The following is a 7,597-nucleotide window of genomic DNA, read 5'->3' on the forward strand; positions in this document are numbered from 1 at the left end:
TCATAAATGGGAGCCATTCTCTGGGGCTGGGACAAGGGGTCTCTGAATCTCTCTGTAAACTCTGCCTGGTGACCTGCCCTGTAGTGACCCAGCTATCCCTTAAGAACTATCTGATGGGGGCATCATGTCAGGGTCAGTTGGGCAAAATTCTGTGACTTCTCATTTGAAACCACCTGTGCCCCAAGTCATGTCCTCCATGTTAGCCAGTCATGTCCTATACTTTTCCTGTGAGTTCAAAGATTGGACATGGCTTTCTTCAGTGTTTTCTGAATGATAAGGAAGATCTAAGATTCTCTACCTCTCTAATCCACCAAAGATGCAGAACTCAATAGAAATGGTATAACAAATTTAAGTGTCTGAAATTCAACCTGAAGTTGAAGTGACAGCATCTAATGTTCCTTTGGAGAAGTCACTGTTACACTCTGCATGTGGAGGGTGAAACTGCCTCCCCACTTCCTCTGGTCCCTCAGAAATGATAAGAACTCTTTTTTTTTTTTTTTTAAAGATTTTATTTATTTATCAGAGAGAGAGAGGGAGAGAGCGAGCACAGGCAGACAGAATGGCAGGCAGAGGCAGAGGGAGAAGCAGGCTCCCTGCCGAGCAAGGAGCCCGACGTGGGACTCCTTGCTGGGATCATGACCTGAGCCGAAGGCAGCTGCTTAACCAACTGAGCCACCCAGGCGTCCCATGATAAGGACTCTTCACCCTACCTGTCCATCAGACATGGGGCTGACTTCAACTTCTGCTGTGGGTAGAGCTTAGGTCATATTTAATTCTTAGGACCGCTTTTTTGGGTCCTACCTTTCATGCCTCTCATATGTACTTTTCTTAATAAAGGGACAAAAGGGTGAGGGATTAGTAACTATAGTTATCATTTATAAAGTTACCATTATTAACTTATCAGTTAAGGCTTTTAGTAGCAAATAGTCAAAACTGACTTGAGCAGAAGGGTAATTTATTAAAGAATATTAGCTTGTACAACGAATCTCCAGCAAAACTAAAGAACAGTTTGGAAGCTGTGCAGCCAGGAACAATATCCCAAATCTCACTACAGAATTTGAGGTAATGAGGACATTGCACCTCAATGAGGACATTGAGGTAATGAGGACTGCCACCCTTGGCCATAGCACACAGCTTGACCTAGTAATGCTGAACGTTGGAAGCCACATCTAATTTTCCCTGCAGCGACAATGAAAGATAAATACTATTATTGTCATTTTACAGTGATAAGTGAAGTTCAGAGATGTTAGCTAGCTTGTTTCTAAAGTCAGCTAGAATGTCTCAACTGTAAGCTCAGTGGGGGTTGGGACTATATTGAGTTTGCTCACCGTTGCAAGCTCAGAGCCCAGTACAGTGCCTGGTCCATAGTAGGTACTGAATATACTTATAGAATGAATATGCAGGGAAAGTGGTAGAGATAGGTATGGTTACTTTCCCTACTTTCTTTGGTACCATATCCCATGTTTCTGGTCAAAGCATTGGCCAAACCACTCAGGATCAGGTGGTCATAATGTTGTGTCTTCTTGGCTGTGGTCATTGGTTCCAAAGTTTGAAGGATGTGAATTTGGTCAGATGTCCTGTTATATGGAGCAAGACTGAAAGCCAACATACAGAGAGAAGCGAAAACAGGATTTGTGACTCAATTATTCTGCACGATGTTAAATTGACTCTTTTATAAGTAAGTACTATTGTTCTAGTCAAAAAGGGCAGGTTGAAAGTGGTGTTGTCATAGGAAGATGGTTTTATTTTGGATGTCAATTCCATTGCCCCATTAGATGTATATGCTACAAGAAATATTCTAGAACTGGGTCAAAATGTATGTCTTCTCAGTCTTTCTTCCTCTCTTCTTGGCAAGCCCTCAGGCATTTTACCTTACCTATATTTAAAGAGAGTCTCTTTTACTTAGTTTTTCTACCTCCAAACCCAGCTCAGTGAATATCACTGAGATCTGTTTGTTGGATACCTGCTCGGCCAAGGTTGGGATGGTGATGATGGATAGAGGAAAGCAGTGCAGATTCTGGTGGCTATGGCTGGTTTCAAGCCACTGGAGAACAGTTCTACTGGAAGCAGTCTGTTGTTCGGGACTCTTACGTGGCCATTCATTCAGGCTAGCTATAGTAATAGGACTGTTGTGAAGTTGTCAGTGTTATGAAGTTGTCCATGAGTTGCTCTGAAGACCTCTTGCAGGAGCAGAGCCATAGCATGGGGTTCTGTGGATACTGGAATGTAATTTGGAAATTAGATGTTTGTTCTACCCAAGGTAACTCCTGGCTCAGACCATCTTGGTACATTCTTGTAATATGGCGGTTCCTTCATTATTGGGATTCAGTCATCCTCCCTTTGTTCTCACTCTAGCTCCAGCACTGACAACATGACCCTCTCCCACATTACTTCCATGGACCAGTAGCTAGCCCACAGATTAGCTTTTTAGGGAGAGATGTCATTCCTAATCAAATCAGTTCTTGCAAGGGGAGCCAATGTCACATGGTATGAGCCTAGTGACTTATTTGTAAGTAACCCCTTGGGCTCATTCCTCTAGGGTAGAACTGGAAGGGAAAGGAAACCATTCTAAAGCTTGAATTCTGCCTTAGAAAAGATTTGTTTATAATTTTACTCCAAAAAACAGCTTAAGTTACTCTATAAAGAATTACTCTTGAGATTCATGAGTGTACCAGGTACTTGTCATGCACCACATTGCTTCCTTTCTCGAACCCTCTGATTCTTGTATGTTTCTGGCACTTTGAATCAACCTTATACCTCTCTGTCTCTCTGCTTTGTTGCTTCAGGAATTTCTCTGAAGCCAAGGAGAACATTCAGTCGCAACCAGAGAGGTGGAGGAATTAACGAGTCCCTTCCCCAGAGCAACCCTTAACCAACTGGGGAAGAGAATCAGTGGAGCCCCTTGACCTCCTTGTCTTTGTAGATGTCTTCTCTCTGGTTCTTTCACACATCCCCAACAGTACTGACCACTAGATGCCCTAGAGGTAACCAACAATTACTGCCTTATATATCAGCTTTTCTCTCTTCTCTATCTTATTCCTTACTTTTTCTTCTTGGGACTGCCTCTTAAATAAGTTGTCAGCACCCAAGCTTTTGTCTTAAGCTTTTGTGTTTTGACACCAATTCTCTGACATCAACTGGGTTCCATTCAGACACTAACTACCTAGTATTTTTTATACCCCACAAGGACAAAGTTCTTCACAATACTGCTCTACTTCAAATGCCACCTGCAAGCCTCAGGGTCACCTGATTCTGACCTACTGGCTATAAATTGAGAGACTTCTGTGACTCCTCAGGTTTGATAATTTGCTAGGAAATCCCACAGGACTCCTGTAATTATGATTACATTTTTATTATAAATGTTGTAACTCAGGAAGAGCCATATGAAAGAGATGGATAGGGCAATCTCTAAGAGGGTTACCAGAGCTTCCATGTCGTCTTTCTGTGCAACCTGGGTACCTCATTTATCCTGCACATCAGTATGTTCAATGAGGAAGCCTCACTGAGCCATGGTATCCAGAGTTACTTTTGGAGTTTCATTACATAGGTATTATTCCTGATTATTATGGATTAACAATTATTATTGATTAATTCACTGATTAAGTCATGATTGAGCTTAATCTCCAGCTCCATTTCCTTTCCCATATGTTGGGCTGGCCCATAATTCCAATTCTCTAATTATTTGGTTGGTCTTTTTGCTGACCAGTTCCTATCTTGAAGCTATGTAGAGGGTACTGTCTTAAATCACTCATTAGCATAACAAAGATACTCCTATCACTAAAGGAAGCTCCAAGGTTTTTGAAAATCTGCCAAGAACTGGGGACAGTGACCAAATGTATTAATTATGCTACAGCTGCACTTTTGGAGTAATTCAAACTGAGATAAAAAGTTTTTATACTCATATCCAATACTTGGAAAAAGCACTTTGTTGGTGGGTTCCAACTTTCCCTCACGGGGTGAGGGAGTAGAAATCACGGAAGTTTTATGGGACATTATCATGGAAAGCCTCATATCCCCTGCTTATAATGTAAACAAATGACAATCACTTGAATTTCCTGAGTAAATAATAAGTGAATGAGTGCATTGGCCTTGTAGGCCAATGAGAATCATGTGCAAAGCTAGGCATCCTGAAGACTTCCTGGAGTACCATGTGGACATCCAACATTCTGAACAGCAGTCATGACTGAGACCCAGTTCCCTGGAGGCCTTGAGAGCCCCATCCATGTTAATCAGCAAAGGATTCAACTTAACGTCTGTTTTGTAGGGAAAGTTCACTCCTGTTTTTATAAGACTTGTGATCCTGTCCATTCCAGTGTGCTTCAGAGCCTCTGAAACACTCTGGCTCTATGCATCAGAGCCTCTGAAACACTCTGGGTTTCAGAGCCTTTCTTATCTCTGTACTTGATGGATAGAGCTGCTGGCCCACTGGCCTTCCCCATCCACCACTGGACTCAAGTCCCTACCACCCCTCTCATCTCCAGAGCTTTCATCAGTCAGTTTCCATTTCCCAGACTCAAGTATGTTCTCTGATTATCTCTTCTGCTTTCCCCAAATGCCCAGTCTCTGGGACTTTTCGTTCTCCCTGAAATGCTGGCCTTTCTTTCCTTCTTAATCATAAGGAAAACAGTCTGCTACTGCTCTGCCCATTGCTGCTTGTCTTAGTAACTTTGCTTTTCATAATGAAGCTTAATTGTACGTTTTATTGACAGACTTATGTTATGCTACAGGAACCCATCTTGAATCAATTAAAATCAATTAATCACATTGTGATTAACTTTAATGGTGGGGTGTTTCCTACACATGGCAAATAACCATTCACATATGTTTCAATTAATATTTTTACCCCCTTTTGTTGACAAATGATCTATTGTACTTAAAATTAATTAAATGTTATCATGGTCCCAATTAACATTGCATTAACAATTAAAAAAAATGCCTTGATTGTCAATACTGAGTAAAATCTGTGACAATCTGGCACCTCCATTGTGCAGAGTATCCCATTTAAACACATGGGGGCCTAAACTTTTTCCAAATATAGAAGATGATGTGGTCAAAATCTCAGGCCATGTTTAAAGCCACTGAAAAGTCTTGAGGGTTTTGGCTCTCACTTGAGTAAATCAGGGGAAGTAAAACCTTATTCACCTAGAAATAGTTGCCTATCCTTCTCTGTCTCTCTTTTGCTAAACCAACGTTTAATGCCTCTCATTTGACATTACTTCAGATATAGTCTCTTTTTATTTTGTCAATATTTTATATTATTTTGTCCCTTTCATCTCTAATACTGTCTAATTCTCCTCTATCTTGAGTGTTTCTTTACCTAAATGCTATTGTGCTATAAATTCCAAACTGCATCTCTCATTTTTCTCTCAACCTTTTGTCTTTGAGACCCATCTAAGTAGGTATATGGGTCCTTTTCATATGCAAATGTTATTGATCCATGCCCCCATTTAGAAGCTTTCAAATTGTTTCCAACTTTCTCCTTTTATAAGCAGTGCTGGGATGAATATCTTCATGCATCTGAATTTAGGTACCTGTCTGAAATATATTCCTTGGAGAAAGCAATCATTGGGCCATAGAATGAGTGTACACTGTACCCCAGAATCAATCAGCTTTTGCCTAGGAAGAAATGAAGATCTTGAGATGTTAAGTAATTTTTCAAGGTCAAGTTTGAAGCAAGGCTTGATTTCAGATCTTCTAAATCTAAATGAAATATTTATTTCACAATATGTTACTCCATCTCAATTTCTCAGTGGTCTCTGGAATTGTCTAAATAAAAAACCTTTGGTATGATAGTTTCATGTGTGTTATAGCCTGGAATCTTCCTCATTTTGGTCACCTAAGTAGGGAAAAAATTCATTATATAAGTTGCAGTTCACACAGAGACATATGTAATTGCTATCAAGCTGTAGCATTGGGAATGTAAGCCCCAAACTGTTTTCTTTAAAAAGAGCTTCTGTTTTCTGGCAAAGGTCTATAATCCAGCCAAATATTTTAAAATGGTGATAGAGATGTAACAGTTATCAATCTGAGATATCAAAGTTCCTCTTAAAAAAGGGGCAAACCATTGCTTTAATAATTAAAAAAAAAAAAAAAAAAGAACACAACTGCTACATTTATCTTTATACATAAGCTTATCCTGAAGGGTGTATATGTGTTTGTCTTTGAGAGAGGTATAAAATGATATGTCATCTAAGATTTTGAATTATCTCTGGAACTTTATATTTCTTTTGGGTATTTGAAGAAGTCTTCACTGCCAAAATGTCATCCTGAGGTACATTATTCTCCCTCCCTATTTCCCCTGCCTCAGTTCACATTCATTCCTTAAGGGTTAATTGAGCAACTACTGGATTCTACCAATGGATGACAAGAATGATACATATTCCTTGTCTTTGTAATGCAAAGCAGAGGACAATAAGTGACAAATTTGTGTGCTGAGCCAAGTACTGTAGGTGACCGGAGGGGAGAGCCATGAATCAGTGAGAGTAAGCAAAGAGCAGGGAGGCGATGCCTGAGCTGGACTTTAACAGATGTGGAGGAGGTAGTCAGGCGGAGGGAGGAAGGCAGATGTCACAAGTACAGGAGACAGCAGAGCCCTTCTTCCTCCCCCTGCACTGACACCCCCACCCCCTTCTCCTGTCCCTACAGTAGCCATGTTCAGAAATAATCCAGCATCCCTGAGGGAAGAGGAACAAATGTTCTACATTGCACCATGCTAAGCATACCCCTCCAGTACTTGTGCCTGTGAAATGCATTTCACGCCTCATCTGTTCCCTAAATGAGATGTGAAAGCAGTTTACACCTCGTTTACATTTGTGCTGTTTTACCAAACAGCATAGATACAGCTCCATCCAAAGTAATGAAATGAGGTCAGTCACCCCTTTCTCTCCTTGGACTGAATCCATCCAGCTCTTCAGGTTCTTCCCAGGCTCTGGTGGTTCCCAGGCAACCAGGAATCTACTAAGTGTTGGGAGAAAAGGTGCAAGGCTTAGACATGTAGGCAGCCACTGGTGTTCTATTCCTTGTGGGTGGGGCAAATGGCCTTTCTTTCAAGCCAACAATTTAAATTTATTTAAAATGCAGAAATCATAAATGGACAGTTAGAAGAATTTTAACTTTTGCATATAGCTATATAATCAACACTCAGATTAAGATATGGAACACTTCTCTTACCCCTGAAGATTTTTTCATGTCCCTTTCCAGTCAATAGCCCAATCCCCAAAGATAGCCTCTATTTTGTCATTTATCGCCATAGGTACGTTGTTCCTGTTCTAGAACTTCAAATACACGAAAGCATATAATGTGTACTCTTCTGCTCAAATAATGTCTGTGAAGTTCACGTGTGTTGTTGTATGTATCAGTGGCTCATTCCTTTGAATTTTTGAGCGGCATCTCATTACCTGAGTGAACCAGTTTAATCATGCTCCTGTTGATGGACATTGTGTTCTGTTTTTGTCTATTATAAGCAAAACTTTTGTAAATATTCCTGCCCAAGGTTCACACATAGAGATGCTGAGTGCTCTCAGGTACGTAGTTAGAGTGGAATTTCTGGGGTATGGTGTCAATGTATTTTAACTTTATTAGAAACTCCCAAACAGTT

The 7,597-nt window shown here is 40.5% G+C and overlaps 1 long non-coding RNA gene across 1 annotated transcript; it reads right to left on the reverse strand.

The window, feature by feature from the left end:
- Positions 1-5,737: 5,737 nt before the first annotated feature.
- Positions 5,738-7,226, reverse strand: LOC309863624. The gene is made up of 3 exons (XR_014311154.1): positions 7,171-7,226; positions 6,876-6,957; positions 5,738-5,836 (listed from the first exon to the last, which is right to left on the reverse strand). It is a non-coding gene; the product is annotated as an uncharacterized lncRNA (long non-coding RNA).
- Positions 7,227-7,597: the final 371 nt, after the last annotated feature.

This window comes from Mustela nivalis, assembly GCF_964662115.1.
Source record: "Mustela nivalis genome assembly, chromosome: 1".
Lineage (NCBI taxonomy): Eukaryota > Metazoa > Chordata > Mammalia > Carnivora > Mustelidae > Mustela > Mustela nivalis.